General features: G+C 41.4%; 1 long non-coding RNA gene across 1 annotated transcript in view; it reads right to left on the reverse strand.

Moving 5' to 3' along the window:
- LOC135261793 (uncharacterized) overlaps nucleotides 1–20,332 on the reverse strand; it is a 499,003-nt gene that overhangs the window by 196,133 nt on the left and 282,538 nt on the right. The window lies entirely within an intron of this gene.

A 20,332-nucleotide genomic window follows, 5' to 3' on the forward strand; every position in this document is an offset into this window, starting at 1 on the left:
ACATATCTGGTAGAGAAGCAAAAGGAAGCTGAAATCATCCTAAATAAACCAAAAAATAGGAGACTGTGGGCCCAGTCCAGACTTGACTTAAGTACTTTTGCGTACTATCTAGGACTTCAGGCACATTAGAAATAGACCTTTTCTGATTGAAATACATACCTATGTAACTCCGAAATGGGTGGTCTATTATGAGTTACTCTGTTTATAATTCAATTTGCTGATCCTAATGTGCCTGCAGATGGAAAACATAAATTTCATGTACTCATTAACCCATTATTCAGTTATACAAGGCATAGGTGACATTCATTTTTAAATAGTTGACAATGCACAGTATATCAATTGATGGTGTTTTGTTTCTGCATTTCATGCACCCATATGCCCAAATGTAAATCATGCTGCCATTTCAGAAAAGCATATTTACAGTATTACAATTTTTCCTGCTTACTTTCAGATGCATGATTTATAATCACGCCAAACTAATGAACGTATTACACATGCTTCATGGTAATGAATGTATTACACATGCTTCATAAAGGCTTTATGTAAATTATAAATGGCAAATGTTTTGACAGCCTAACCATATAAAAGGTTTATTAAGTGTTACTACTTGCCAGTAATAGACATATATTAACTCTTAATATAGTTAATAAAATGCTGACAGTTTTTAAATATTTAAGTGTTTTTTCAACATTATAAGCCTAAATGATGTATTCCAGCATCTGTTGAAGGATGGTTATAGTTGGAGCTCCCGTATTATCCCTTATGCAGGGAACTACATAATTGCTGCCAGTACAGCTGTAACTTATGTAGAGGTCTCCTTCCAGGTTTAGGATAGCAGACGGAAAGGCTTTCACTTTGAAACATAGGTTCATGTTACTAAAGAAAATAATGAAAATGGAAATAATGAACCCTGCTATATATACACACACACATAAAACTAAATATATAAAAAACAATAAAAGTCAATAAAACTTGATAATAGTCAATATTATTTAAAGTAGTGCATGGAAATGGTCAAGTATACTGTATAGTGTTCATTAAAATTTACAGTTGAAGTGTTAAAATATTTTTTTAAACTTAAAAAGGAGTTCAAAAAATCTACACTGGCCTTTGACGGGTGTGAAAGGGGTTAAATATTCATCATTAATGGCATTATTTGTAAAAATGAGTTTGGTTATCCTATCACAAGGAGAAATCCATCCTCAAGCAATGTATTTAATGTCTCAGAACATGCTATAGGTGATGGAGCAACAGAAAGCGACTATTATCATAAATAATAAAGGAGCAATGCGGTGGCAGTGGCCAGTAGCCAGGGAAAAGTGAGCAGAACTGGGAGGTACAGCTGTTGATTCTGGATTGCGGCCCTCTTAGTGGTAGGATGTTAGTGGGGTGACGAATTCTGTTGTGTCTTCATTTGTCACTCAGTGTTTCCATGATCTGCTCTAGATTATGAAGCCTTGGAACTAGGTCCATCAGCTCTTTACATACACACACACACACACACACAAATGTATGTGGGAGAGTTATCAAGATAAAATTTACTACCTTAGCTCTTTGGCAAAAATAATGCAACCCAATATCATTAATCACAAAGACTAATGACAAAAATCATTATTGTGACAAAAAGAGGTCACAAAGGAAATGTGGTGGGTTTTTTTTCCTACTGGAATCCTGCTATCTGTAGTTACATTTGATGCATAACGCTTTCTCCCCAAACACCAAGTTCTTTCTCCTGCACAATGCAACAGACCTCCGCACTAATCTACTGGATTGATGACTCATGTAATGGAATAGATTTTTAATCTCCTTTTTGGGACATTTCAATTTTTAAAAAAATCATCTGTAAGCAAAACGTTTAGTCAATTTTTTGTAATAGCTATCTGTTTGAAAAACAAATTGAATGAGGCACAAATAGACATTGTATAGGATAAGGTTTATCCAGGGCATCACATCCACCAAAGGTTCCTTTGGAGCACCAGCTTGTGTGGCGAGGCTGGGATTTATGAAACTAATTAAAAAGGATGATGATAAGACAAATATAATGGGAAGCTGTCCAAGAAACCAGGACAAATGACACTATTTGTTATAACCACCACGACTGCATTGTGTCATGACCTCAGTTTAATATCCAATCTGAAGCACTGCCTCTCCCAAAAGAGTAGCACATATACTGTTGTGCTAATGCAATCCATTGTAGCACTACCTCATCCAAATTATTAAACAAGCAATTGTTTTCCTTCCAATTGGATTCTGTTAATCCTTCTACATTTCACAGCTTCCAGCGATTTCTGATTTCTCATCTGTTAAGTCCTAGTGTTTTTTGTGCTTTGTGTTTTGTTGCTGCTGCGTTTGTTTCTGCTTCCCCTACAGATGACCATAATGACATCATGTTCCTGATGCAGAGATCCAAAGATGTGCCTGAGAGACAAACCACGCCATCGCTTGGCAACCAGTCTAAAGGATGCCTGTTGTGAGGACACCAGGACCGTCACAGAGCAACATTATTAAAAAGATGCCGGACTATATATTGATTATGTACATCTTTTTAAGTTAGACTTAGTCTTGGTCTACAACTCGAAGTTGCCTCCTGCCTACAGTCCACCGTGTCTGTTGTCATCTTTGCTTACAAACATTTCAGTAACGTGTTAAGTTGCTAATAGTAGCCTTCGCGCTACTTTATCGTTATAGAAAGTTATTTTAGATAAGAGTGCAGATTGTAAGTATAGCCAGCAATTACCCCAGTTTCTTACTCAAAACGTCTGTAAGGAACTGGAAGATGGACTTTTAGAAAAGAGGACCATCTTCAAGACAGCTGGGTTTACAACTACCTGCCCAGTGAAATCCTGCAACCATGCACTGAACCTGTATATATTCTTAAAACACCTAGGACAAATAGATCTAACTCTCTGCTTTGCTGTATAAGAAACACCTTCTTGCCTTTTATATACCACTTCGTGCTTAACTGGGTCTTCTTTTGAGTTGTGGTTATTGTTCAGGTGGCTTCGTGTTACGTCCGAGAGCATACACCTGGTTATTGTAACGCAGGTGAGTCACGGGTCATAACAGATTGAGGGATCGTCCGTGACAGAACTGTAGATTTGCTCTACTTTGATGCCATTTTGCTACTTGAGGCACTATGTAGTGCCAGAGCTTGGTGATTTGTAGAACAGTTACTTTGTTGCTAAGTACTACATTGTGCATAGACCGTAGTACTAGTTTTGGGATTTGTAACAGTGTTACTTTGCTTGGTATGATTTTGTGTCCTGTCTGTAGAACTAGCTAGGTGTGTCACTTTTAGCTGCACTATTTTTGTCATTTTGTAGTGTTTGTCTTGCCACATATCGCTTACTCGCACCAGTTGAGTGATGTATGTCATTTTGTGATTTCATTACCGTGGGCGTTTAGAGATACAACTTTACTTTTTAATTCTGACAGCCTGCGTTTCTGTTGCTAGCTACATTATCATAGAGTTAGAACTAAAAACGATTCCTTGATGACCCAACATTCCAACAGCTGGACAGCTGCAGGAAGGCTGGCCTTCTGTTAATCGCAGACTACTTTAAAATCGAAGTGGTCTGCTTGGAGATGAAACTGGTCATTCAAGCTAAGGTAACTGAGGGGTTGCTCGAATAACAGACTCTGTCTGTGAAAGCTAACTCTAGGGAATCAACCGTTATTAAGTCAGAGAGGCCCAAATCTATGGTTCAGTTTAAACACTAGAGCAGCGTTTCCCAACCGGTGTGCCGCGGCACTCTGGTGTGCCGTCAGGCGAGGTCAGGTGTGCCGTGTGAAAAATCCATTAAAAAATGTTAATGTTCAAATGAATTTTTAAAAAATTAAATGAACAAATTCACAAAAGCCAAAATAAATGTCATTAAAATGCATATCACTTAATTAAAACCCCAAAATAACATTTAGGCCTACTGTTGGCACATCACATCAACGTCAGTATGCCGCTCGCGGCTTTTTTTCAGGGTGTTTATTTTTTATGCTTTTGAGAGTGGTGTGCCATGAGATTCTGTAAATTTGGAAAGTGTGCCGCGGAAGGAAAAAGGTTGGGAAACGCTGAACTAGAGTTGGAAATAAAACACTTTGAGCTGAGAGAGAGTTGGAGGCGGAGGTGTGCCTAAGGGAGTTAGAGGTAGGAGTTATGTAGGCTGGTAGCAGAGGGTAATCGCCTGAATCTGATGTCAGCAGAAACTGTCGCTTAGTTCCCCCTTTTCGTGAGGCAGAGGTGGAAAAACATTTCTCCATGTTCGAGCAGGTCGCCATCACGCTTAAGTGGCCTAGGGATGCTTAGCCGCTTATTCGTCACTATCCTTAGAGCAGTCTCGATTATGAGGTGGTGAAAACCAAAGTGCTGAGGGGATATGAAATAGTACCAGAGGCTTATCGTCAGAAGTTTTGGCAGTATCAGAAAACAGATAGCCCAACCTTCGTGGAGTTTGCCTGTGAGAAGGAGAATATATCTTTGACCGCTGGTGTGCTGCCTAAGGGGTTGTTTGAGCAACTCCATGGCTCCGTCCGAATAGTAAAAAAAAAATTACGTCCTATGTCTTTTCCAAACCACTTTTCCTTGACCTGGATGGAAAACGTCATGAGGTCAAGGAAAGATGTGAAGGAGAATTCATAAGGACTTAGGCAAAGACAACCGCGGGGCTAAGAGAATCCGACTGCACTTACACTAGGCTACGTAATTATGCGACGGCGGATGTTATTGACGTGGGTCTGCCGTGGTGAAACTACAATGTTCCGAAGATGGACTGCTAAAAGCGCATCTTAGATACTTCGCCCCGTGCGTTCTTACCGTGTTGTTTCATGCAGGCTATACAAACGTGGACAACCCAGTGAAAAATATTACTTCATTACCAAGGTTGGAATTGAAATAAAAAAGGAATATAGGCTACCAGTCACAAAAGTGAAACGAAAAAAAAAAAAAAAGTCCACTCATATTTATCGACATGAATCCCAATTAGTATGATTGTATGAAAATAATTGTTAAATTTATGCAAGATAGGCATAATATTTTAGGACTACAAACCTACTACTGTACATATCATCATTATTAAGTTTCAAACATGTTGAATTAAAAACATTATCTGGCTAAAAACGTCTCATATCCATTTTTCTTGAAAGACAGACTTCTATGTTATGGTTAATATGCTGATTATGATCTGATTATAGGCTTATACATATAACAGCTTAAGAACCGCCACACAACTCAGTAAACACCTTAAAATGTTGACTTGATTGTGCTTTGAAGTTGTTATGGCTGATACAGGCTGTGGATGTGTAGTGTGACAAAATAGTTGATTCCCCAAAGATATTACTATCAGATAATCAAGGGCCCAACACTACTGCACTCAATGAATGGCCAATAACCCATCTACCCAGCTGAGTAGTATATATCCTGATGATATAGCCTATCTTCAGTCAGTGGCCTATAAAAGGGCAGCCTAGGAGTATCACAGTTATAGAGCAAAATGGGAGATATGGAGCTTGCTGCTGCTGTGTGGCTCACCTTACAGCGAAACCGAAGAGACATTCACAGGAGGGTACGACTGCGGAGGCTCATGGCATTGTGTACACAAATGGTAAGAGGATGCTGATATGGGTTTTGAACATAGATCACACAGCACGCTTAAATTGAACATACTATCAAAGCATAACTGAAATTGTTCCTGTATATCTAATGTGTTCCTATGTAGAATATAGCTGTTATGCTTTGCCTTACACAACGATAATGCATCATTAGGTTTAAAAATGAAAAAACAGCACACTAGTTATGCATTTACATTTTATTCTATTTACACTTTATTGTCTTTTACAGGAGAGGAGCAAAATATATGCCTCCCCCAACACCCATGTCCCTCTTGTACAGATCTATTTAGATCTATCGATAGACATGCACTTTGACTACCGCCTGTCTAGGCCATCTATTGAGGCACTGATGGCCCTTCTCAGGAGGGAGAAGACCCATGGCTGGGTGCAATATATGGAGGTCTTCCTGGTGGTCTACTGGCTGGCACATGGATGACAGTGTACATCGGATGTGTGACACAATCCTGTCTCCCCTGAACAAAGTGGTCCACTTCCCCACACTGGCACAGTGTGCTGAAGTTGGCCATGGCTTCCAACACCTTGCCAACAGCCCAGCCTTCAGCCGCTGTGTGGGAGCCATTGATGGATGCTACGTCCGCATCAAGGCTCCCCATGGTCCACATGCACAAAATTACCCGAACAGGAAACTCTTCCACTCTGTCCAGCTTCAGGCAATCTGTGACAGCACTGGCACATTTTTGGACATATTTGTTGGTTACCCTGGTTCAGTCCACGACAGGGACTGTCGTGCTAAGAAATAGTCCAGTGTTTGTCAGGGGCTGTTACCCACCAGCTGGTTGCTTCATCGTGGGGGATGGATACCCATCTCTGACTGCACCAGTCAACCTCATTACCCCATACCGGGAACCAGTGAGGGGAAGAGTGGAGGCGCGCTTCCACGCTCACCATGCCAGAGCCCGATCCATTATAGAGAGGGCCTTTGGCATGATGAAGGCACGGTGGCGAGGGATCTTCTTCAAAGCCCTGGAAGTGGATCACACCTTTGCTCCTAATGTCGTTGCAGTGTGTGCAGTGCTCCATAACATCTGCATCACTGCTGGAGCCGGCTGAGGAAGAGGATCCACTGCCACCACCACCACCTGTCCAAGCGGATGGACATGGAGGTCAGCATTACAAAGACACACTGGCAGCACAAGTGTCAGTCCTAAACCAGTGTCCCTCACCTCTGCAAGATCATGACTATTTCATTTGTGAATAAATTGCTTTTCTGTTACATTTTGGTTTCAGTCAATAATTCAAGAACTTTTCTTCTACATTTTTGTTTGCGCATTAATAAATCAAGAACTTGCCTTTTCTTTCACACAGTGTTTGTCATTTATTACAGTGGATCTTTCTGTGAGAGATGCAAAGACCATGGACTGCCTAAGAAACACTAAAATCATTAACTCTCTGTAAAACCAGTGGTAAAGGGGCTTCCAACTGGTCAAACTATTCTAAATAATAAATGTAGAGTGTCTGAATGTAAATGGAAGTATTTAGTAAATAGGACAACATGGTGGCTATGTCCTGCATTTATAGCCTACATGTGTTCCATTACTGCTAGACTCCGTTTTTCATCTGTGTGGTCATTATATTAAGCTTGTACATTTCACAGGAGTAGGTCGATGTTACGACCCCAGAGTGTCTAGGGGTATATAGGGAGGTAACATAAGGTCTGGGTGTAGCTTGGGTAAAGGGGACAGAACAAAACAACAATATATAGTGCAAAACTGATGGGTGTTTATTTACAGGTGAGGGAGAGCTATTTACAATATGTACAAGTACCAGTAAGGACACAGACATAACCCATGATAGGGGGAAAAGGAACAAGAAAAAAACAGAGTAAAAATCAAAACACTCAAATCTGCCTAACTTAATTAGATAATACTCGCTAACCTAACTACTAAAATAAGTATGAAAACCAAAACCTAACTGACTGTTCTATGCTACCAAACAAAGTGCAGGGAGTGGCACCCGCCCCTAACCTAGTGTATCTATACAGCAATTCACCTACGTGCGAGCATACGTGTCAGTGGATATAACATGAAACCGTATGTCTTACCTGTTCACTTCTCCCCAGACAAAAAAATACAGAGTAACAAATGATAATGGGTAGAGGATACATGAAACAATAAGGTTGCAAACACACCCAAAGCAATATACAAAGACAACAAATGACAATCGGATAACCACAGAATACAGTGAGCAATTCGCAAATGTAAGGCATGAAGCACTGGCGACTGAGAACGGAAGGGTTTTGAATAGTTGTGCTGTCTCGGGTTGGGTGCTGGAACGGAGCTCGAATGGTGAGTGACGTGCAGGGAACCACAAGCAGACGGACACCTAGATGAAGGACTGGCGAAGGACTGACAGGAGGAGGGACACCTGGATGAAGGGATGCGAGAATGGAAAAACACAGAGAGGGAGAACAACAACCACGTACACACACGTGGGGACGTAACACCCCCACACATAAAAGCAAAGTTACAGTTGACAGTATTTAGGCTAATACACGAGCACACACTTTTGGACACAGAACACATCACACACGAGACAACGCATCTGCTAAAACATTGTCACATCCTCTTTTATGTTATATTATATTATCAATGACCAGCGCATGAGTCGCTGATTTTGATTGTACATGCGTGACAGGAACACTAAGGGGTTGTGATCAGTATAAACTGTGATGGACAATGAACTAGAACCAATGTAGACCTTGAAAAACTGAAGAGCCAACAGCAAGGCAAGCGTTTCCTTCTCTATGGTGGAATAGTTAACCTGATGTTTATTGAATTTACAGGAGAAATAGCACACGGGATGGTCTAAGCCATTTTCAACTTCTTGGATAAGAACTGCACCAGCTCCCACCCTGCTCGCGTCTACTTCTAACGTAAACGGCAGAGTGAAGTTTGGGGCAGCGAGGACAGGTACACTACACAGAAGGGCTTTGACATTATCAAAGGCATGTTGGCAATCAGCAGACCAAATGAAGGCCAGGAGGGACTGAGCACACAAGTAAGAGGGGTGACGACAGTGGAAAATTTTTTGCAGAAGCTGCGGTAATAACCCGCCATGCCAAGAAACCTGTGCAGCTCGTGCCTCATTGAGGGAATGGGGAACTCCACAATGGCAGAGATCTTGGCATCGACAGGGCGCACCTGACCGTGACCAACCTGTTTGCCGAGGTAAGTCACTGTAGCCCTAGCAAATTCACATTTGGCCAGGTTCAGTGTGAGTGTGGCCTTTGCAAGACGGTCAAACACTGAGCGGAGCCTGCTGAGGTGTTCTGACCAATCAGACGAGTACACAATGAGGTCATCTAAATGTGCATTGCAATTAGGAACATCTGCCAAAACAAAATTAACTAATCGTTGAAACGTTGCGGGAGCATTTGTCAAACCAAAGGCCACAACAGAATACTGCAGAAAAACATCTGGGGTCACAAAAGCAGAAATCTCAGATGCACGGGGTGTTAAGGGAACTTGCCAGTATCCCTTTAATAAATCTCATTTAGTGATGTATGCAGCTGAGCCAAGGTTGTCTATGCAATCCTCCATACGAGGCAACGGACAAGAGTCTGGAACTGTGACAGCGTTTACTTTTCTCTAATCTGTACAAAATCGAGATGTACCATCTGGTTTAGGAACTAATAGACACGGAGAGCTCCAGGGACTTAAACTGGGCTCAGCTAAACCATGATCGAGCAGGTATTCAACCTCCTTTTTTATAATTGCTCTTTTGGTTGGATTATCACGATACGGATGCTGGCGGATAGGTGCAGCGCCGCTAACGTCTATATCATGTTGTAACACTGTAGTTCGGGAGGGTACATCATTAAAAAGGCATAGGTAGTCATTTATTAATAACATAACGTCTTTCTTTTGTTCTTCAGACAAATAAAACAAGTGAGAGGGGAGATCGCTCAAAACCTCAGAGTTGGCCAACCGAACACACTGCTGAGGTGCGTTCCGCAAGACCAGGCCATCTTCATCACCACCATCAGTTTGAGTGGATTCAACAACCGTAGAGGCAGAGGCAACAGATGAGACAGCGCACCCTGCCATCTGTTCTGAGGACCCTAACAGCGAGTTATCTGTATCTTGGGAATAGTATTCTGTTTATGTGGCAAATGCGAGATTGGCATTTGTGGTCAGGTGTACGAACAATAAAATCCGTTTCATTTAATTTCTTGTCGATTACATATGAGCCAGAGAAACAGGCTGAGAGGGCAGAACCAGCAATAGGCAAGATAACCATAACCTTATCACCAGGTTTAAATGTGCGGGAAACTGCTTTCTTGTCATAAAGATTTTTCATCTTTTCCTGTTTTGATGACAGGGTTTCTCTGGCAAGAGAGCAGGCCTGATGCAATCACTCTCTTAATTGACTAACGTAATCAAGCACATTAACTTTTGGTTTCGAGTCCGTATACATAAACTGTTCTTTGAGAACCTTTAGGGGTCCACGAACATTGTGACCAAAGACTAACTCTGCTGGACTGAAACCTAAGGACTCTTGAATGGTTTCACGTACCGCAAATAAAACAAAAGGCACGCCCTCATCCCAGTCCCGCCCACTGTCAAGGCAGTATTTGCGCGACATGGACTTTAACGTCTGGTGGAAACGTTCCAGGGAACCCTGAGACTCAGGATGGTAAGCAGTGGAGACCTTATGTTTAATGGATAGAGACTGCATGACTTGGGAAAAAAGTTTGTCATGAAATTTGTTCCCTGATCTGATTGTATCACTTTTGGCAAACCGAATGTTGAGAAAAACTTCTACTTCACTACTACAGGGGCGGTAATCTTATGTAGAGCTATCGCTTTGGGATACCTGGTAGCCAAACACATAATGGTAGGGACTGATTGCCTGACTTGGATTTTGGCAACGGACCAACGCAATCAATAATCACATGCTCGAATGGTTCACAAATCACTGGAATCGGACACAGCGGAGCAGGTGGAATAACCTGATTAGGCCTTCTGGTAACTTGACAAATGTGACAAGTTTGGTGAAACTGAGCTACATCTGCTTTCAAACCTGGCCAGAAAAAATGCATGAGAATGCGGTTGTAGGTTTTTGTGACACCGAGATGTCCCGACCAGGGGTGGTCGTGTGCTAAACTCAACACGTTGGTGATCCACCTGAGGTACGACAATCTGTTACACAGCACTCCACTCCATCTTTCCAGTGCCATGTAAATTCCATTTTCGCAATAAAATGCCATTATCAATGACGTAACCTACTTCTTGCTCTTTTGCCTTCTCCAGACTACACACGGAAGAAAAACACTTAACAAGAGTGGGGTCCGCCTTTTGCACGATAATTAACTGTGCACTGTTAACCCTCTGGGGTCTAAGGGTAAAATGAGGCACACTGGTGATTGTGTGATGCTCTGACATTTGTGTAAATTTCATCAACTTTATATGCAGTGATTCCAAAGTGTTTCATATCTCTGTTTTCAGCACAAACTCAGCTACAACAATATGGCAGCAGTAAGTAGGTCATAATCATGTGTGGATTGTAAACTGCTCTAAAAACACACAAACTGTAAACAGTAGTTTTGAACATGCACAGGAATGTTGTAATAAAACACACTAAACAATTGTGACTAAGACTTTTGGTCACTGAAATATGTTCATCAAGGTCTTGGGTATCAAAAGATGACAAAATATTTTAGCAAATCCAATGAGAAATATAAAATACATTGCTAAAAGTTAGTGTTGTGACTACTATTTTTCAACACCAGGTGAGAATGGGAGGGCAAATGATCTTTCTGTAATGAATATGCATTGGGTAGGACGACCTGCCAGCTAAATAGGCTATTCACACCTGGCCGCATGCCTCCCCACCACTAAGACAAAGACTCAGTGAACCATTTAGAAGACAGAAACAAAGACATCTTATGATTTTCAGAACATTTATTGAAGCAAACTATACGTATGGAAGATGAGATGAGACTGGTGTATTCTTGCAACGCTTGCGTGGCCTTGCGTGGTGAACTAGGCCGTGTTTCCTGATCAGCATCTCTGTAAATATGATAAAAACAAAATTGTTAGGAAATGTGACATCTAATCAAACTTTATTTATATAGCACATTTCGTTCAACAGGTGAAAATTAAATGTGCTTTACAAACCACTAACTAATGAAAACAAAACTTAGGAAATGTGACGTGGTTATATACAAACAAAGAACCAAACAAACACAACCAGAAACAGAGAAGTAGGCTATAATTTTGAGAAGCAATGGTTAGAATCGTTCGTAGTGTGGGAATTTACAAGCGCACATATTAGTGAATATTCCTACAAACACACAGAGAATGTAATACAGCACACATTTACAAATAATGCAAGCTATCAACGAAACAACATTAGCTAAACTAAATAAACATTGATATTCCAGCTCAACTACACACAACTCATCAATAATAATGCCTCAATCTGAAGTAGGCTAGGTCTGTTTAGCTAAGTGGTTATTATATTGCTATTTCCCGAATTTACTTACAGTATGCTAATATCGATTGTGCGAGGACATCAGTTTTAGAATCCTAGCCATGCCACGGGCTATTTATTACCAATATGATCGAAAAACATACAGTCTACCGGATACTTCTAACACAACCAGACGCAGAGAGCCTAGCCTATAATTTTGAGATGCAATAGTTCTAATCGTTCGTAGTGTGGGAATTTACAAACAAGTTGCTGGATATTCCTACAAACACACAGATACGTTGCAATACAGTACACATATTTACCAATATGATCATAAGAAATATACTTACGCATTAAGTTGATCCTCAGCTGGATCAGTTCGCTGTTCGAAATGACACCGCTCTTCATCAGTGTCGGCTTCCGGACAGACCATTTTCCAAAATTAAACGAAATGTTCACCTCAAAAGAAGTGAATTAGGCGACACTTTGACATTCTATCCCGCTTTCGCAGACTTGGCATTTCTCACATGGATCTCGCATCGCCCCTCCTTTAGTCTCCTTCTATGGAGAGTAATTATAATGTTATTAACATGTGAATGCGATTTGGGCGGACTTCCTGCTGAGCGAAATTCACATAGTAATGAGTAAAGTTTAACGAAGCATACATGGTCTAATTAATCACATTTAAAACTTTTAAAACAATTCATATTATTTGCCAATGGGCGCATTGGAAAGGCGCGATTCTAAGGTTTCTGTCAATGTTTTTGTTGCGTCTGTATGGTAACAGCACATGAAGTTAATCATCCAAATAGAAACGAAAGTTAATTTCATCTTGTCAAGCTCCGCCGGCGGAGCTCTCGACCCCAGAGGGTTAACTGGCAATTGCAACATCTCAGACCTGGTCACCTTGTCAGACGACTGATCAACCTGCTCTTCCGAACTCATTTTGGGAACAAACATAGGACTTTCATCATAAGCAAATATTGGAGCAAGAACAGTGTCGGATAGGTCCACTAGGTCACCTAATTTGCGTGACTGGGCCCTAGTAACCGCACAGGCAGGGAACAACTCGGGACAGGACTCGGACAGAGTGTCGTTCACAGGGCTTGTCGCTGGATCATTCAACACAGGCATTACTTTTCCTCCTGCAATATCATTTCCCATAATAAATGTAACCCCTTTCACAGGAAGTGTAGGTCGTACTCCCACTCTAAAACAGCTGCTAACCAATTCAGACTGTAAGTGCACACGATGTAAAGGTACGGCCATAAAACCCATTTCGATGCCTTGTACTAAAACACTGGAACCACAGGAAGACTCGTCCGACAGGGGAAGCACATCGGCGAGGACGAAAGACTGGGCAGCGCCAGTATCTCTAAGAATTTTAACTGGACGCTGCTCTTTCAGATCGCCGGTCAGCGAAACCAACCCTGATAGAATGAATGGTTTGTAACTGGGTTCAGGAATACAGCCAGTTCGGGACTCATGGGTGCTTGGAGGGGTAACTGTTTTAATTAAACCCACACCTTTGGACGGGTTCCCATTGGAAGACTGCTGTAGTTGTTTTGATTTTAAAATCAAGCAGTCTGCAATAAAATGACCTGGACTGCGGCAATAAAAGCATTCCCGATCCTCTATAAACCAAGTCGCGAGTGGTTTAATACGATTGGGCTGTGACTGGGAGCTGGTGATAACTGTGTCGGTGCTCCTCTCACGAGTGGCCAAAAAACATTTTTGTGAGTGAGCACAAATTCGTCTGCAAGAACAGCTGCTTCCGACAGGGAAGTGACATTCCGTTCATTCAAATAGACCACGATACGATATGGCAAGCAATTTTTAAATTCCTCCAGCAGCACAAGCTCATGAAGAGACTTATAATCGATGACTTTGCTCGCTGCACACCACTTATCAAACAGTGTACCCTTTTCTCGGGCGAACTCAACGTAGGTATGAGATTCGGGTTTCTTATGGTTTCTAAACCTCTGCCTGTATTTCTCTGGAATAAGCTCGTATGCACGCAGAACAGCTTTTACGATGTCGTAATTTAAGCTATCCTGGAGAGGCAGAGTTGAACATACCTCTTGTGCTTTGCCAACTAATATACATTGCAGCAGCAGTGGCCACACATCCTTAGGCCATCGCAACGAAAACACGATGCGCTCAAACGCACTAAAATACGTGTCCACCTCAGACTCACGAAAAGGAGGAACCAGGACAATATTTTTACTGACATCAAAAGTGTCCATGGAACCGACTGGTGAAGGAGCCGTACTGTGAGGTGACTGCGCAACCTTCATTGCTTCCAATTCAAGCTGTCGCAGTTTAATCTCCTTCTCTGCAACTGTATCTCTGCCTGCCGTGCGTCTGCCTTTTCTTGCGCTTCCATTTGGAGTCATGCCAACCAAATTTTCACACGGGCCCCCCACTTTGGAACCTGAGGTTTCCGGCGAGTACGGATCAAAGCGAGGCAAGGTAGCTGTAGCCTTCGCCTCAACCTCCATTGGGGACGTAACAGTCGGTCACATTGCATTCTACCTTTACTCACCAGGTACGCCCTGGTGTTGAGAATTTCAATGCACATCACAGTAAAGAACATACGTTATGTTGCATGTACAGTAGAAATCTCATGTGTTTGTGGTTACAGTTCTGAAAAAGGAGCTCCTGACATCTATTGCCATTGGTCATCTTGTAAGAGGTGGGAAGAAGGGGCTTGTGCAGTACAGTGAGTTAGGCAGTGGTGAGCGCAGTGGTCGGGGACAGCTCTGACAGGTGGGCTAGGTTTTTGTTTGTGGATTGAAGCAATGTGTTGCTCAATACTATTCCATTCATCCAGCAACTGAAGAGCTTTTTATTTGACTTCTTTCAATTAACACAACAGGACTCCATATAAGTTTCTTTTTTTTAACAAGTTCAGCAAAAAGGGCAAGGAATCGTTCATTTTGGGTGTATAGAGCAGCATCCCTTGCTTCCTCTTTTTCAGCCTGCTTTTGGGGAAGGCCAACATGCCCCCACCCCTCTTTGGCCTTTTAGTGGGTGGCTGGGAGCAGGTGGAGGGCATGGACTCCTCCTCACCATCTGTACCAGGTGGGAGGGACATTTGGGAAGGCTCTTCACATCCAGAGGATGAGGCATCAGCAGCAGTCTGGCCATGGTTTGGCACCGAGCATGAGGCAATGAGGGTGGGAGGCTGAATGGATGGCCTTTCCCCAAGTGCCTTATGCATGGCATCAAACCACGGCCAAGTAGCTGCTGTTGCCTCACCACTGTTCGTGCCTGTGCCGGTGGGGGGATTCTTCAACTCCTATTAACACCATGGATAACAGAATGTTACTGAAAGGGCAGTTGGGGCAGAATGCACACAGTGACCAATAATGGAATAGTCTAACTGTTACTAGCCATTCAACTTTGAGGCTACTCATAATTGCTTTCGCATCAAATGTTGAAAAGTTAATCAAATGTGTAGATGACTAATTAATAGGCACATTACATTTACATATAGAAGGCTGGGGTAGCCAATGTAAGCCTGGTTTAATTGTACAACATAATATCCACAAAAACTAGCCCACCACAGTGCCCAGCCATATGATTTGCTTTACCTTGTATTTGGTTTTTAAGTTGTCCCACTTTCTGGAGGCCTGTGTGGCAGTCACCTGCCCCTCCAGCCCCATTTCCTTCACCACCTGCCTGTAGGTCCGAATTAGCTTAATTCGCCATACCCGTTTTAATCCACAAATATACTTACTCCCAGCCTGATTTGGCTGCATTTCTCTTCCTGATGAAGAGATGATCCAGTTTAACCCTTGCCTTTATTACTGAAGTAAAATTAATTAATGATATTCCTAAAGGCTGGCAATACAACAATGCTCAAAATGAAAAAAATAACTCATGCAAACTGAGTATAGGTTACACTACAATGTTAACTTCACTTTGATCATTTTACAACAGTAGCGTAATGTTCATAGTTTGCCTATGGGTTGAACATACTGTTGAAAGTTCAAAACATATAGGGAGCATATTAGCAAGTTATGGCATAAGATGGAAAATGCTTAATAAGCAACGGTAACTTACGTGATGATCTACGTCCCTTGTCGGTCGTGTTGATCGTTTTTTTTTGTGAACAGCCGAATGGTGCGTTGCTTTAAATGTTGCTGCCGCAAGGAATTGTGGGACGGCATTATCTCCTTTCCTTTCGTAAAGAACAGTCCAGTGTACCCTATGCTAAAGGAGATAAGAAAGAAAGCATTGAAGCACCTTTCCTTAGCTTTTAGAGAATTGTACCAGCTCTTATCATGGCTGCCACTTAAATACTTCTGGGTATTTTCACTCAGTTAGGAACCTTCCTAAACAAAAAAGACTGTTCGGACGCAGCCCTTGATTTAATTTAAACTGTGTACCTGAGCGTGTTACCACCTATTTGGATGAACATAAAGTAACTCAGATCGCACAAGCAGTGGTGTTAGTATGCCCTCACACATAGAAATGCATTTAAGGAGAAATCCCAATCATGTCAATGTGATGTCACTCCCTGGAGGAAACCCCATAAAGACTCAGCTGGTCGGTCAAAGACCAGTACTCCCGCTTCTGGTGGAAAGCAGGAGGGTTTGTGTCATGGACTGACGAGGCTGGCTTGCAAAAACTAGTCAAAATACTGAGAGACACCGGCGCTACAATCTTTTATTTTGTTCTGTTCAAGTCTGACCTCGTGATGGGTTGTGTTGCGGTGGGCGTGCAACCCAGACAACTTTGCTGGGGCGAGAATTTTGGCTGGAGGTGACGCTTGTCCCTCTTGTCAGATGCCCTGATGAACTTATGCAGAAATACTCTGACATATTTTCTGCTTGTGTTGTCACACATGCTACGTCCAAAGCACTTGTGACTAGCTTCAACACTGCGAAGGCTTGCGATGTTCCCAAGTCAAATGACGCTTATGACTTGAGTGACTCCTTCGCAATGCTTGATGCTGATTTACAGTCTCCCTCTACTGCTGCAGGTGGGGATAACACCATGCTTGCGAAGGAGGGCATTATGGTTGATAGTGTTGAGGGTTTTGAGAGGTTGTCTCTGGCACGAGAACAGCTGATTAATGAGCTAGATTAATGACTCAGACATTTCTTCTATCATTGAAAATGTAGTTCCTGAGGAGGAAATAGCTTTGATGCTGAAAGGGTACTTTGAGAAAGGGTTTTGATGCGCAAGTGGAGACCAATTGATGCTCCAGTGCTGGACGACTGGAATGTACATTACCAGATTGTGGTTCTATCTGTGTATTGCAGTGAAGTGAGCGGTTTTGCTCATGGTAACGGCCTTCCTGGTCATCTGGATGTGGATGGAGTTTGTGACCATGTGTGAAAATTCTTCTTTTGTTTTACATAGAACTTAGCTAGTTAGTTTTAATTGTTTACAACCATAGCCAAGGTGGGAACTGCCAGGGGGGGTATACCACGAAGCAAGAATAAACAGGGTTTGCAAGCTAACTTAAGCTTTAACCCTGGGTTTTCCGTATAAAAAAAATAACTCACTTTTAATCAGGGTACATTGCCATGGTAACTTAGTATGCACAGCTAACCTGGTTCAGGGCAGGGCATGTTCTGCCAAGCAGATCAAAACATATATAAAAGCACCACCCTTTGACCAATCAGCTCCTTGAAAAAAGGTGTTTCCATTCCTGGAGAATCCTATAGAGCTCAGGGGTCTCTTCGCAGGTGAAGATAGTTTAGAGATCAAATTATTTAGCTGGTTTTCTCAGAGGATACACTATATGAAAAATTGTTTCTCTACGAAAGGAAAAATACATATGCAAGCTTTTTGAACCCAATGCATCCATATCTATTTCCCTTAATTATGGGACAATGGCCTAAGAGTTTGTGAATAAACTTTGGTGTGATTGTTTCAGACGGTATTTAAAATTTCTTGTATCAAGTTTAAAGTTTAGAAGCTCTAGAATATGCAGTTTCACATTAGATATAAACTGTATGACAGTTAGTGAGAGTATAGACTTCTTATTTAGACTTGGTAAGGTAAATAAGGTATTAACTAACAAACTTTAGTTTGTTAACTAACTTAACAAACACTATTAGCAATTGCCAACCCTCGTCCTTGGCTTTGCTGGTAGTAACAATGCTACTTTTTATGATTGTTTTCTGTGCTTTGTATCCATCCATTATATCCATCCGTATCAAGTCTTTTCTCTCAGGTGAAGCTGCTTAAGTACAGTCCATGTGCTACTCCTATTTTTTCAGACACGGCCACTTTTACGAGAAAGCTCACATGGCTCATTAACAAAACCCGTGTTCACTTAACATGTTGATAGCCACCTTTGTGATACCGGGTTGATTGCGGTTATTACGTTTTGTGATGCCAGCTCATGCTAAGAAACCCTGGGTATGTTAACCTTCCTTCAAAGTACACCCCCGGCTCTGAAACAGAAGACTGTGAAAATGCTGCTGAAGAACACCCTTTGAAAGGAGAACACTACCAGAGAAAATACCAGTGCTGGGACCCAAACAGCCTCACGTCCAGATCAAACGAGCATCCAACAGAGGCAACCTGTATTTCTATCACAGAAGAGACGTGCAAAACCCTATGTAAATTGCTGCCCAACATGTTCTTCCACCACACACTGGCAGTACAGTAAGTCTATATTCTCTAAGAATATAAATATTTTTTTCATGTTTATTGCACTTTCAAAAGGCGTATTCACAGCAGACCAATATTGCCTGCAGTAGCAAGCATACATTTATTTGCATGGTTGCCCAAGTCAGAGTATAGAGTTCTGTTCATTTATATTGTTTAAGTTGTTCTTTGCCAAAAGGTATATGCACAGTACCTAATTACCTAAATAAAACGATTATTATTGGTTACAAACTATTCTCAGTCTGCTTTCAAAAAGGCTTTTAAAATGTGGAAAATAATTAAGATCCATTTATTTATTTATTTTTTTAAATCAGCACACAGCATTTTATGTGATGAGCATATGTGACTGTGATGAGCATAAAGATGTGCAGAGTTTCCACCCATCACGTGCCAGATATAATTCTTTCCTCCCTGACTGATGCTGGGGAGAGCTTTGGCACTGTGCCCACATGACTCAGACGGTATGCTATTACTGGTTGTCAAGCTGTGAAGCAGAAGAAGCCATGCATGACAGCCTTAGTAATGTTCCGTAGCAATGAGGCAACATGTGGTAAGGGTTACAGCCAGGAAGGACACATTCGGCAATTATTCAGACAGTATGGTTACCGTTGCCAATACTTTTTATACACGGTTTTAAGGGGTGTCTGCACTGTATGAGGACACCACAGTCCAGTGAGTCCTGGTATTTCATGCATTAGAAACTCTTTGTAATATGCATTAGTTGAATTCATTTTAATACTTCATATTAAAATAAAAATGTTTTATATGGACTCACTCACTGTGATATTTTTCCATTCAAGATATTATGAGAATGTGTCTTCCAGTAAGAAAGGTCCCAGTATCACTGGTTTCAAATTGGGTGAAAGTCCAATATTTACTTGTGGTATTTCATCTGTAATTAATTTTAAAAAAACTTGTGGTCCTTTTCAAGAGAATGTTGCATCATTTTGGCTACACCTCTTGAGCACTGTTGAGTGTTTTTTTATTTTTATTTTTTAATCAGCCCATGTAATGCTTAAGAAACCTAAATACTTTATGAAATATGGCTGTCAAACAATGTTTTGATATACAAAGGCTATTCATATTGTTTAAAAAAAAAAAATACATTTGAGCATGAAAATTAACATTTGAATGTGAAAGAAAAAAGGCAGCCTGTTGCTGCCTTCCTTTCACAACTTTGGTTGTTTTAAACCAAAAATAAATATTGCATTTGAGCACCTCCTATGTTGAAAACAGAAAATACTGGGTCACAGGTTTGCATTGCATTGCTGTTACTTGATGACACAGAACTTTCATTTCATCTCTGATACCTCAGTGTGATCGGTCTTCTCCACTGGGAACATAGTGAATAAAAAGACATTAGCCTCTTCTGGCCTCTTCTTCACATGTGGACCATCTGGCATTTTTGGCAAATAACCTGTAGACCTGACAGTGGCATAAATTTCATAATTAGTTAAGTTAATTTGACCTTTTTCCACTCTAGGGAGTGTAGCATTTTTGGAGGATAATGTTAAAACTGCTTATCTAATGCCCCTTTTCAAAATATCCGCTTTACTTTTACTTTTCAGCCTTTAATAGCACCCTTCAGTGCTTGTAATAATGCAGGATTCTGCAGGGGAAAAAAGCCAAGATGTAGGGAAAAAATACACTGTGGTCTATAAAC

The sequence above is a fragment of the Anguilla rostrata genome, chromosome 8 (assembly GCF_018555375.3).
Source record: "Anguilla rostrata isolate EN2019 chromosome 8, ASM1855537v3, whole genome shotgun sequence".
Taxonomy (NCBI): domain Eukaryota; kingdom Metazoa; phylum Chordata; class Actinopteri; order Anguilliformes; family Anguillidae; genus Anguilla; species Anguilla rostrata.